Consider the following 13,193-nt stretch of genomic DNA (forward strand, 5'->3'; position numbering starts at 1 on the left):
GTACAGAATAATGGGAAATAATAAAAGAGAAGGCCTTCATACTTCATAGCTCAAAGCAGTCAAGGGACCATACTTGCAGGGGACACTGACATTGGCACTATAATCAGGACACTGCATTGGAAGCACACCAACACAGGATGCTGCATTGAGACCATATTCACCAAGAAAACTGCGTTAGGAGCACACTCATGCAGGACACTGCATTGGGAGCACACTCACACAGACACTGCATTGGGAGCACAACCACACAGGACACTGCACTGGAACCATACTCATACAGACACTGCATTGGAGCAAGAGGGTCATTTAAATATTGATTCCTAAAAATATAAAGATATAAAAGGTAAAATAGAGGATCGTGTGGGAATTCTTAGAAGGGTACAGAATTAATGAGACAGTGATGCTAGAAATGAAGAAGACCTCTGTGGAGATGGACAACTCCCAAGGTCCCCGGGAAGACTTGACCTGAAAGAGTAGAGAATCAGCAACATAGGCCGTTTGAAATCAGTCAAACTTAAGCTGGTAAAGAAGGGATGGGAAACTGGAAATTGCATTAAGAGCCTTGAGGGCCTGGAATGGTGGAAGTTAACATTCCCACTGGAGAGATAGAGAAATGGGCCATAAGAAATATTTGGAAAATTGATGGCTTAGGGTTTTCCAGAACGGTTCTGGTACCTAACCTCAGAAAATGCCACATAAGATAGATATAAAAATCTAAGAAGCCTATGCCTTGGATAATCTATCACTAGTGAAACTACTAAGAGAAAAGACACAGAAGCCATGGGGGGGGGAATCTTTTTACAAGATGTAGATGGCACTTAGAACTACTCTCTGTCCTGAAACCACCCAGACAGACACATGACACCAATAATTTTAAATTGCTGAAAGAACGGTTAGCTTATTAGAACATAGTTACCTAGGACTGATACCCAATAAAAAAATTGTTTTCAAAAACGAAGGAGAAAAACCAGGATGAAATAACAGTTTATACCTAGTCTTAATACACCTTGTTATGCCCTCTTTGGTTGGTATTATTGGAAGACCTGCTCTTTTCTGAAGGAAACAGAGAAATGATGGATCCGGGAGAAGAGGGAATGGAAGGAAGGAGAGACAGGAAGATATATAAGAGAAGAATGAAGAAAAAGGAAAGAAGTCATTTCCAGATGGTTTATGAGGAAAAAGACGTATGGAGGAAATTCTCACGAAGAAGCTGTACAAGACCAAAAAGACACCAACATCTACAAACACAGAAAGAGTAGCAGTAGGAATAAATAAACTAACCTTTACTCATCTTGGATAGCTCTACACTATGGCCAATGGCTGAGGACAATATCAGTATTACATTGTGTGTGCACAGCAAAAGAAAACTTAAAAACCACTAAATATATAAGGAAGAACAGGGGATCCACAGTGTAACTGCCAAAGTCTGCAAGCTACGTGTTATAAAATACTACTAGACTACTTAGATTAGTGAGATAACTGGGATTTAAGTCACATATAAAAACTCTGAAAATGTTTAACAAGAAGCATAACTACTAAGTAGCTAAGAGTTGAGAGAAGTAGTAAATTATAAGTTATATTTCTAAAAGAAGGTAGAGAAGAAGAAACAGCGATAGTTGGGAGAGGTCAGTAACAGATATCACTGAGATGGACTTGAAAGTATTTCGAAAATTCAATTGTAGATGCTCTAAGTGACATTAAATGAAAGAGGTTGCCATGTTCCAACTGTGTACTGTCTACAAGAAATCATCACAAAGATGTAAATAGATTAAAGGCAAAGGGTGGGAAAAGATACAGCATGCAAGCATTAAGCAAAGCAAGAGTGTGGCTGCCCTGTTACTACCAAACAGATAGGGCTCCAAGAGAGGAAGGAGTCCCAGCCAGACACTGGAGAGCATAGAGACTAGGTCAGTTCTATAGGAAATATGCCAGTCTTGGACGTGTGTATCCAGAGTTCTAATCATAAAAAATAGAATTGGAAGCATCAACTCCCAATAGTAATTAAATGCCATAATTTTCATCGTTTATTAATTGGTAGAACAAGTGGACAGAAAATCAATAACTATGTAGAGAGGCTAAATAAAACTATAAATCAATGTGATCTAATAGCAGTGCCGGAGAAGGCATCATGCTCGTCCATTGCAAGTACACATGCACATTCATCAGGATGTTCATAGAGCAGCAAATTGAAAACAGCACAGATCACACAAAATTGAATTCTAGAGCAATAACAAAATTAAAGCAGGAACGAATAACAGAAATATACCTGGAGATTTTCGAAATATTATAAATTTACTCAAGACAGTTCTAAATAACCCAGAGCACAAAGAGAGCATTTTGAGGAAATTTGAAAGCATTTTAACTCAATGAAAATAAGAATTAAGCATGTCAGAGCTTGCTGCATGCACACAGCTGGGGACGAAGCAGATCAAATTATTACATTAAAAAGGGGGTGCTGCTGATCTAGCTTAGCTGAGATCTCTTAGCAGCCTGAATGTGCAAGGCCATAGACAGGAAGACAGACTTTAAAAACAAGGACAGATGTTTGACAAAGAACCAACAATTAGGATAAGGTTTTTTGGGTTTGTTTTTTATATCCTCCAAAACTCAATGAGCAAATAACTCATTTTAGAAAACACTATCCGGGCAGACATTATTAAACAGGGTACAATACTGGTACCTGAGAAAATACTCCATCGTTAATTATTAGAGAAAAATAAAATCACAGTAAGACGCATATATCGGAACACTGTAGCTAGAATTTGCAAAGGAAGGCTGTGAAGTGCTGGGTGCAGAGCGGCTGGCTGTTCAGAAAGCTGAGGCACACACGATCTCGAAAACACTGCGTCAAACTCCAAAAACCTATATACATTAAGTATCACATGGTTTATCACACCTAATCCTATAGTTTTGTCTCAGAAGATAAGAAATGTTCACATAAACACCGAACATGCCAATGTGTATAGCCCCTTTGTTTCTAACTGCCCTAAGTTAGAAACAACCCTTATGTCCTTGAATCAGTGAGTGGACATAGGGCATGGTTCTTCTGGAGGATGAAGCACTGTCACCAGTACAGGTAAAGAATCAACAGGTGCACCAAGCAGGCAGACCTTTATGCTACGCTGTAGTACAAAAGCATGTGTGTGTGTGTGTGTGTGTGTGTGTGTGTGTGTGTGTATGTGTGTGTGTATGTGTGTGTGTGTGTGTGTGTGTGTATGTGTGTGTGTGTGTGTGTGTGTGTGTGTGTGTGTGTGTGTGTGTATGTGTGTATGTGTCTGTATGTGTGGTGTGTGTGTGGTGTGTGTGTGGTGTGTGTGTGGTGTGTGTGTGGTATGTGTGTGTATGTGTGTGTTTGGTGTGTGTGTGTGTGTGTATGTGTGTATGTGTGTGGTGTGTGTGTGTGTGTGTGTGTGTGTGTGTGTGTGTGTGTGTGTGTGTGTGTGAGTGTGTGTGTGTGTGTGTGTGTGTGTGTGTGTGTGTGTGTGTGTGTGTGTGTGTGTGTGTGTGATGTGTGTGTGTGTGTGTGTGTGTGTGTGTGTGTGTGTGTGTGGTGTGTGTGTGTGTGTGTGTATGTGTGTGTGTGTGTGTGTGTGTGTGTGTGTGTGTGTGTGTGTGTGTGTGTGTGTGTGTGTGTGAGTGTGTGTGTGAGTGTGTGTGTGTGTGTGTGTGTGTGTGTGTGTTGCAACCTCTTTTTTTAATGACAGGCATATTGATTAAGAACTGAATTGATTCTGAACTGTTCCCTGAATATGTCAGAATTGAATAGACAACTGAATCTGCTCCAGATCTCCTGAATTAAAAAATAAATATAAATTAAACCCGGGGATGTAGCAGGAACTCATTCTTATTATTTTATATGTGTAGATAAGTACTATAATTATTGTAGATCTATGTCTACCTTGATTTACATATATACATACATACATACATACGTACATACATACATACATGTCTACACATGCATACACACATACATGCGAACAGCTTCTTGTTCTGTTCACTCGGAGAGTAGGGCATGTCTCCATACCAGTAAGATGAAACGCACCCACCTTCCAGGACCCTGGGCACCTTAGATGCATGGGTGATTTCAGATCCACAGACGCAGAACAGAACCTGTGGGAAGATGCACAAGCGGCCATGAGACATGCAAAAGTCAAATGGAACAACCTTAAAAACTACACAAACAATCCGGGTCCTGAAATAGAACGAATGCAAGAAAACAAGTGTCTGGGACACCACAGAAACATAAATGAGCAAATGGACGGCTCTTCTTACAGAGAATCCTACTTGGGAATGGTAGGGATAATGTTAATGTGCGCTGTGTAAAGATGCATCTTTGCCCTTCCTTGCCTACCTAAAACACTTTCTTACTGGTCAAAATAAATATCTGATGGTCAGTAAGCTGAGGCAGGATGAGAAGGTGGGGTACGCAGCAGAAAGGGAGAGCCTGGGAAATAGGGGCAGATTCGCCACCTGGACTCAGAGGAAGTGGAACATGAAGCTAAGGGGAGGTAACCAGCCATGTGGCAGACATAGAATAGGATAGAGGACAATTTAGTTACAAGCTAGTCAGGGAACAAGCCTAGCCTAAGGTGTAGGCATTTAATGAATAATAAGCCTCTGAGTAGTTTTGGGGCACTGAGTGCAGGTGGAAAAGTCCCTGGTTATGGGGAATAGTAGAAGGAAGAGATCAGAAAGCATTAGGACATAATAGCATAATGGTTACTACAAGGAGGGGTAAGTGTCTTAGCTGAAGCATGTTAGTATTATAATCCCAAAAGATCACCCCCAGAAATGTGGGAATATAGAAATTGAAATGGAGAAACCCAGCAGACACAACTTCCAAGGCATTGAAAACACCACCAACATCATGCTTCCCTCCCTCATGCTACAGAAGAAGGTAGCCATCACTTCCGGGGATTCACGTCACCAGAGTGTGCTCACTGCTTCTTTCCTCCCTAGGCTCTTGGGCGACAGACTAGTCTCTAAATCATAATTCCATGCAGTATTGCCACTTTTCATAATTTTCTGTGATCTTAACCTTCCACTTTGGCTTATCATTTACTCAATTTCTCAATTACTGCTAAATGGTGACTTCCTTTACTACTTGGTTATTTACTTAGTAAACCAGTTACTTATCTACTTACTTGGCAAACCAATGACTTAATTATATGGTTACTTAACTACATGGTTAATCAGATAACAACCTGGTTACTTACTTAACTATCTAGTTACTCACTGAAGGGCCCAGTTACTTACCTAACTACCAAGTTTTTTAGTTAACTAACCTGTTATCTACTTACTTCCCTATTATTTAACATTCCTGTTATAGATTTGAACTTCTTGTTACTTAATTAAACTATTATTTACTGAACTAGTTTGTTATTAACTTAACTATTTTGTTATTTAGCTACCTTATTACTTAGTTAACTATCCAGTTACTTATTTCACTACTTGGTTACTTAACTACATGGCTATTACTTAAGTACCTGGTTATTTACATTTAACTAGTTGGCTACTTGCTTAACTACCTGGTTTATTTGCTTCAATTCCAGGGTACTTATTTAACTGACTTGTTACTTTTAAATGCTTGATAACTTATTTAACATCTTAGTTATTTATTTATTTGAATTACTTGATTACTTAACTAATCAGTTACTTGCTTAACTACCTGTTTGCTTACTTAACTACACAGTTACTTTACTTTAACTAGTTGGTTACTGTTTACTTGCTTAACTACCTGATTATTTACTTTTAAGTATCTGGTTAATTACTTAACTAACTGGTTATTTAATTAACTACCTGGTTACTTCTCTATCTGGTTAATCATTTAACTACCTTGTTACCTAATTAGCTACCTGTTCACTAACCTAACAACCCAGTCCCTTACTCAACTGCACATTTACTGATTTAATTACCTGATTACTTCCTTAAATACCCATTTCCTTATTATATTAATTAGGGTTCCTATTACTGCAATGTAACACCATGAACAGAAAGGAAGTTGGCGAGGAAACTTTACTTGGCTTATACTTCCAGATCAGAATCCATCATTGAAGGAACTCAGGACAGGAACACAAACAGGACAGGAACCTGGAGGCAGGAGCTGATGCAGAGGCCATGGAGGGGTGCTGCTTGCTGGCTTGCTCCCCATGGCTTGCTCAGCCTGTGTTCATATAGAACCTGGGACCACCAGCTGGATCTCATGGAGGCATTTTCTCAACTGAGGCTCCTTTCTTTCTGACGACTCTAGCTTCTGTCAGTTGGCACACAAACCCAGCCAGTACAAGTGAGTCCGTGTCCATTTCAAAAAATAAACAAGCAAAAAACTGGGGGAAAAAAGCACATCACTATGAAGCCACAACCTTTTCTTTCTTATTCATTCCCAAGAGCTCACATTAAAAACATAAACAACTTTAAAAGTCCCACAGTCTTTACGAATGTAAACACATTAACTTTCACTTTCTTTAAAATAGTCAATCTCTCTAAAAATCCAAAATATTTTTAACAGTTCAAGATCTCTCTGCTGTGGAATGCTGTTAAAATTAAAATCAAATTAAATGCCTTCTTCAAGAGTCACAGTCACAATCTGAACCAAGTAAAACTGAACTCCAATATAAACAGCTCAATGTCCATTGTCTGAGATCCACACAATATCTTCTGGGCTCCTCCACGGGTCCCTTCTCTAGTTCTGCCCCTTTTAACACACACACACACACACACACACACACACACCACACACTACATACACACACACACACAGAGAGAGAGAGAGAGAGAGAGAGAGAGAGAGAGAGAGAGAGAGAGAGAGAGGGCTTATTGTAATGACTCTACTCCACTGCTGCTGCTGCTCTTGGTGGTCATCCCATGGGACTTCCCCCAGCTCTGGCCCCTGTAGCACACACAGGTCCTCTGTGCTCTCAGACAACACATCTCAGAAGATTTCACCTCAGTGATTCTGGTTTCTTCTTAATCTCAGCCAATCACTGAGATCGAGCTAACCATCATCAGTTGTCCCAGTAACTTAAAAGTTTCAGTTTAGTACCTCTTATATCTTGTTAATAACAATTTAGTGTTCAGGCCCAGCAAAGCAGAACCACAGAATCAACGTAGCCATACAAACCAGGCCTCCATCTTCTGCACTGCTTCCAACATTCTCGTCTTCCAAGCACCTATAGAACATCCCACCGACGAATCAACACTCAATGGTTTTTCTTGCCCAAAATTTCCAACGTCCTTCCACAATCCTCCCCATACGTGGTCAGAGCTGTCCCAGCAACACCCTACTACACTGACACCAACCTGTCTTAGGGCTCTATTACTGTGAAGAAAGACCATGAGTAAGGAGCAAGGTGGAGAGAAATCGTGTACTCGGTATACACTTCCATATCATAATCCATCAAAGGAGGAAGTCAGGATAGAAACTCAAGCAAGGCTGGAACCTGGAGGCAGGAGCTGACGCAGATGCCATGGAGGAGTGCAGCATACTGGTTGTCCATTCTGTCCATACTGTCCATTCACTTACTTAATCACCCAGTTACTGACTTAACAAACCTATTATTTACCAACTACCCAATTGGGGACTTAACTCTGGTGTTATTAACTATTCTGTTATTGACTTAACTAACCTTTATTTACTTAACTACTTAATTACTTACCTTACTTTTAACTACAGGGTTTCTTACTTTTAACTACATGATTACTTAACTACCCAGTTTCTTACTTAACTTACTTTTTTTGCTTACTTTTTCCTGTTGTTTACTTAACTAACCTGTTATTTATTTAACTGCCCAGTTACTTATCTATCTACCTGGTTACTTACTTACCTACTTGTCTATGCACTTACCTGCCTGGTTATTTATTTAACTACTTGGTTACTTGTTTAACTTCTTGGCTACTTACTTAACTCTTCAGTTACTTACCTAACTTCCTAGTTATTTACTGGACTATCCTGTTATTTACCTCTTTTGTTACTTATTTAACTATCCTGTTACTTACTTAAGTAACCTGTTATTAACTTTCCTGTTACTGAGTTAACTAACTTGTTATTTACTTAACTACCCTGTTACTCAACTGAACTGTTGTTTACTTAACTACCTGAAGTTTTCCTAAAACTTATTTTTTTGTGAAATATATAGTGAGAAGCATTTTGTCTCCAGTGATTACCTGTAACAGTTCAATGAACTTCAAAGACCCATTCTGCTTAGAATGGCGTCTGTCCTGCATGCTTCAGACACTTCAACTCTCGACTCCCCCATCTCCTGCTTGCTTTCTTCTGGAAAGAAGCACAATATGTCTTTCTGTTGATATTAAATATAATTTGGTCTCTCTTTTTATTCAGCCCACAGTCTCCAGCTAGGAGGGTGTTAGCATCTTCTGTTAGCTCTCCAACAAAGTTACTCTTTCCCCCCCATGATCTTTGAAGGATTATTTACTTCCGGGCTTCTATTTTTCAATCTGGAAAAATGAAGATATCCATAGCCCATCCCCCTACAGAGATCGTGAAGATCACATGAAGCTTGGCAATAAAGATGCTTAGGGAAGGCTGGAGCACAGCCTTCAATGCTCTCAACAACATTACTACTCAGTGAAGCCTTGGCTCTGGAAATTGTGGAGATACCACTCCCTCCCTCCCTCCAGGGTCACCCAGGGCAACCTGTGACTTTCCTCTCAGATGTTCTCCGTCCTGTTTAATAGGAGATATGTGGGAGAGATGTTCCTAAGTGCTCTAATTTCATTCCTGTTGTCATAAAACATACCGACAAACATGATTAGAGGAGAAAGGGTTCATTTGGTTTATAGTTTCAGGTCATAATGCGTCATGGCAGGAAGGTCAAGGCAGAAAGCCAAAGCAGCTAGTAGTACCACATTCAGGAGAAGAGAAAAAATAGATGCGTTCCTGCCTAGTACTCAGCTGCTCTTCTCTACTCTGACCCAATCCGGAGCCCCAAGCCAGGGACCGGGTGCTGACTACTTTCTAGTTGGGTCTTCCCACATCAACTAGGACAATCAGAATAGTTTCACAAGTAAGCTCACAGGTCAACAGGATCTAGAAACTCTTCAATGAGACTCCATCCACAGTTGCCTCTAGGTTCTGTTACATTATTAAAATTAACCATAATATTGGGAGACATCTTATATGTGTGTCTCTAGTATGCACGGTTTGTCTCACTTTCAAATTATGTGACTTGTGTGTGATATTGTCTTTCCACATTCCTCCTCTTCTGGTGGGATGTCCAGGCACCATGGTCCGTCAGCTCAGAGAAGGCAGGGAAAAGTCTGGAATGGATGGAGTCCTTAGTCTGCCCTTTCCTTCTGGGGAAACCCTCTCAGACCAAGAAGGATGCAGCAGAATCTAGGTAGAATCCAATGTCCGCAGGACCCTGGTCTGGCTGGGAATGAGGGTGTTACAACTCTTAGAAAAGGAATAAAGGTTCGGGTGGTCGAAGTGGGACAGGTGGTCTCGGTTCAGGGTACTAAGGCAGCCGCCATTGTGGCAATGTCGGTAACCAGTACTCTGATGTAAGTCTGTGCAAGCCAAAGCCTGGCTAGGCAGGCAGGTCCACGATCCAAGTGTTACAGCTCAGTAAGAACAACCCGTCTCAGATGTGCCTGGGGAAATAAGGTGTACTTATTCCATGAGGACAGCGATTCTATTCCACCGGGAGTAGGATAGGGTTTGGAGGGCAAACACCTCCTATTGGCTGAAGCTAAGACACTGGTGATACTGTTTGCATGGGAAAGAATGCTACATGACTGATTGCCCTTGATCATCTTAGTTGTGATTCAGATCAGGCAAGGAGGTCGAGAGGGAGCGACCCTATTTTTGCCATCTCAAATCTCTGAGATTCCTGGGCTTTAAGCATGCTACATCTCCTAGTCTCATGCTCATCCACGTGCCCTATTTTGATTTTTAAGTGTATATTCATGTCACTTTATGGTGCTTTACGTCTTTTAGTCTCTTGAGAGACTTATAAATAATATCGGCCCTCACTTCAGACCCACTACAGGCTCACAGGCTGTGATACTGCAAAGTCACTACAAAGAATGAGATATGCTGATTCAGTAGCTGTTTCTGGAGACTTTGTTGCTGCCCCCACCATTCATTCATTCACTCATTCATTCATTCACTCATTCATTCACTCATTCATTCACTCACTCATTCATTCACTCATTCATTCACTCACTCATTCATTCACTCATTCATTCACTCATTCATTCATCACTCATCCATTCATTCACTCATTCATTCACTCACTCATCCATTCATTCACTCATTCACTCATTCATTCACTCACTCATTCATTCACTCATCCATTCATTCACTCATTCACTCATTCACTCATTCACTCATTCATTCGCCCATTCATTCATTCACTCATTCACTCATTCACCAACTTTTTGGTGGCTTTGGCCTCTCCTTCTTCCACTTTCTACTGCTACGTTCAATGTTTTAACAAACAGTCTTGTATCTGTCTCTCCATGAGACCAGAAAACAGTATTATGGGGTGCATAACAGCATAGAAGCCATAATGTGTGCATCTGATTGGATAATGCAGAGCCTCTCCAGGGTGAGTGTGACTTTCTTCTACCACATGTGTGCTAAGCATCTTTTCTTCTCTTCCCAAGCTCTAAGTGTGCAGTTTCTGGGCACAAACAGACTATGAACTGAATTAATATTCCTCATTGCCCTCAGGAGCCTCCCAATATCATGGAATTTGTGTTTTCTAAGTGAAATCCAGTGGGGAAATCGGGGCTCAAGTGACCAGAAGGGAGATAGTCCTCAGTTGTAAGGACACTACATAGTCCTCAGCAGCTGGACAAGTGTGGCCTGAGTACTAAGACATATCCAGGGCCTCAGCCAGGTCCCTCTGGGTGACAGCAGGTGGATGGAAGTGTTGTGGTAGTTATGACCTCCAATAGTAGGTAGGTAGAGTTTGTTCAGAAGCCCTGCTCCATCTCCAGAAAACTCAACACCATTAGCTTCTGTCACTGTCAATCCTTTGTAGTTTCTAGAATTTATAATAACGAAATCACATGCTATGTTTTATTTTCTACCTTAATTTTTTTCTATCAGCACATTTCTTCTGCAGTTCACCAATTTTCTACGTCAATAATTCACTCTCTTGTGTGGCTGCATAACTCCCCACTATATGAGTAAACTATAATTTTCCACTGGCTTGTAGGTAGGCAACAGAATCACTTCTAGCTCATGACCCTTATGTAAACACCAAGGATCGAAGCACAGAGGACCCACTGCAGGACCATGGTTAACTTGTCAAACACTATGCTGTTTCCAAGGTGTCTTTCCCTGATCTGCATTCTCATGCTCCAAAGTCTTCCTACCCTGACCTTAGCAGGAAAGGATGGATAAGCCAGACCAACAGCACTCAAACTTTATTTATAGTCCTGGTTTGTCCTAAGCCAAGATCTTGTGCTTTCCTCATTTATCTCACCTAACGAGTTGTCTGTCAGAAGCTTTGACCTCTATTTTTTTACTGCATTATGGATTTCCTATGATTGAATTCTAAGAATTCTTTATATAATTAAGCTCCAAGACCCCCCCATTATCTTTGAGGTTTGAGAATAGTTTCTTCTCTTTGGTAATGTGTTTGGGGTTTTTTCTGTTTGTTTGGGGTATTTTAGTTTTAAGGAGTTGGATGTTTTGTCTGTGAGGGTTTCCAGAAGCTAGAATGGATCTTATTCCTAATAAGAGACCACTCATTCCAGTAGCTGAGAAGAATATATAGTTTGTCTGCAATCACTGCCCTGGGACACAGAAGCAGAGGGATGAAGGGTAGGTGGGGAGGGGAGAGAGTGTTTGGGAAGATGGGCACCATGGATGCTCGTTTCAAACACTGCCCATGTGGAACCAGCTGCCTTGTAGCTAAACAGCAGACTGAAAACAAACCATGGAGAACAAAGAGACAAAGCTTAATTATTTCAGACTTGACACTTGATGTGCCCACTAGGAAGTTTTTGTTTGTTTGTTTGTTTGTTTTCTTTTGTTTTTGTTTGCTTGCTTTTCATTTTTGAGAGAGAGATTTTATAACCCTGGCCTCTATGGATACTGAGATTAAAAGTTAGACACCATTATGCCTAGCTTTCTTTTAGTTTTTATAGCATTTTTAGTGTCTTGGAACCTCACGGTTAAGGAATTTTATGACTGTCTTATGAATTTATTCATTCATATAATTTAAATTTATCAAAAGCAATCCTTGATCAATATGAAGGCAGACTGACAAACTGTAATCCTCTGTGGTAGTATGAATGTAATAGTCCCCACAGGCCTATAGGGAGTGGTATTATTAGGAGGTGTGACATTGTTGTAGTAGGTGTGGCCTTGTTGGACACAGTGTTGTGACACTGTGGAGGTGGGCTTTGAGGTCCCATATATCCTCAAGTCATGCCTAGTGGTATAGTACCCTTCTGCTGACTACAAGTCAAGGTGTAGAACTCTCAACTACTCCTCCAGCCCCACATCTGACTGCAGGATGCCATACTTCCTACCAGGACAATAATGAACTAAACTTCTGACACTGTAAGTCAATCCCAATGAAATGTTTTCCTTTATTAGAGTTGCCTTGGTCATAGTGTACTTTCACAGCAATGAAACCCTAAGATAGACGTTAGTATCTGGGACAGGGGTATTGCTGTGATTGGCTTAATCGTGCTTTTGTTTGTAAAAAAAAAAAAAAGTGGAACTTATGAGCCATACATAGGTGCATGAAAGACACAGTGCTGTGACCTGTGTGGGCCTGGCTTAAGAACTTTCAGAGGAGAATTTAGGTATATTGCCCAGAGCTCAATCTTGTGATATTTTGGTGAAGAATGTGGCTGCATTTTACCCTGTTCAAAAATTCTGCCTAGGGAAAAATGGAGGAGATTTGGGTTAACTTCCTTTGCAGAAGAGAATTCAAACAGCCTATTGTGGACTGTGTCCTGTGGTTATTAATGTCTATGCTTATGCAGATCTATAATGGAAAGGGGCACCAGAAAGAATAGAGCTAAACCCTGTGTTTAAGGAGATAAAGAGATGAAAGGAAAGCCAGATGTTAAATTGAATAAAGGGGGTGATGACCTCAGGGCAAGACCCCACTCAGCTAAGCTTACAACTTGCAAAAAGGAATTAAAAGCTTAGGTCCAGGCATGGTGGTACTCACCTTCAACCCCAATACTCAGGAGACTGAGGC

Source organism: Rattus rattus, chromosome 12 (genome assembly GCF_011064425.1).
Source record: "Rattus rattus isolate New Zealand chromosome 12, Rrattus_CSIRO_v1, whole genome shotgun sequence".
In the NCBI taxonomy this organism is placed as follows: domain Eukaryota; kingdom Metazoa; phylum Chordata; class Mammalia; order Rodentia; family Muridae; genus Rattus; species Rattus rattus.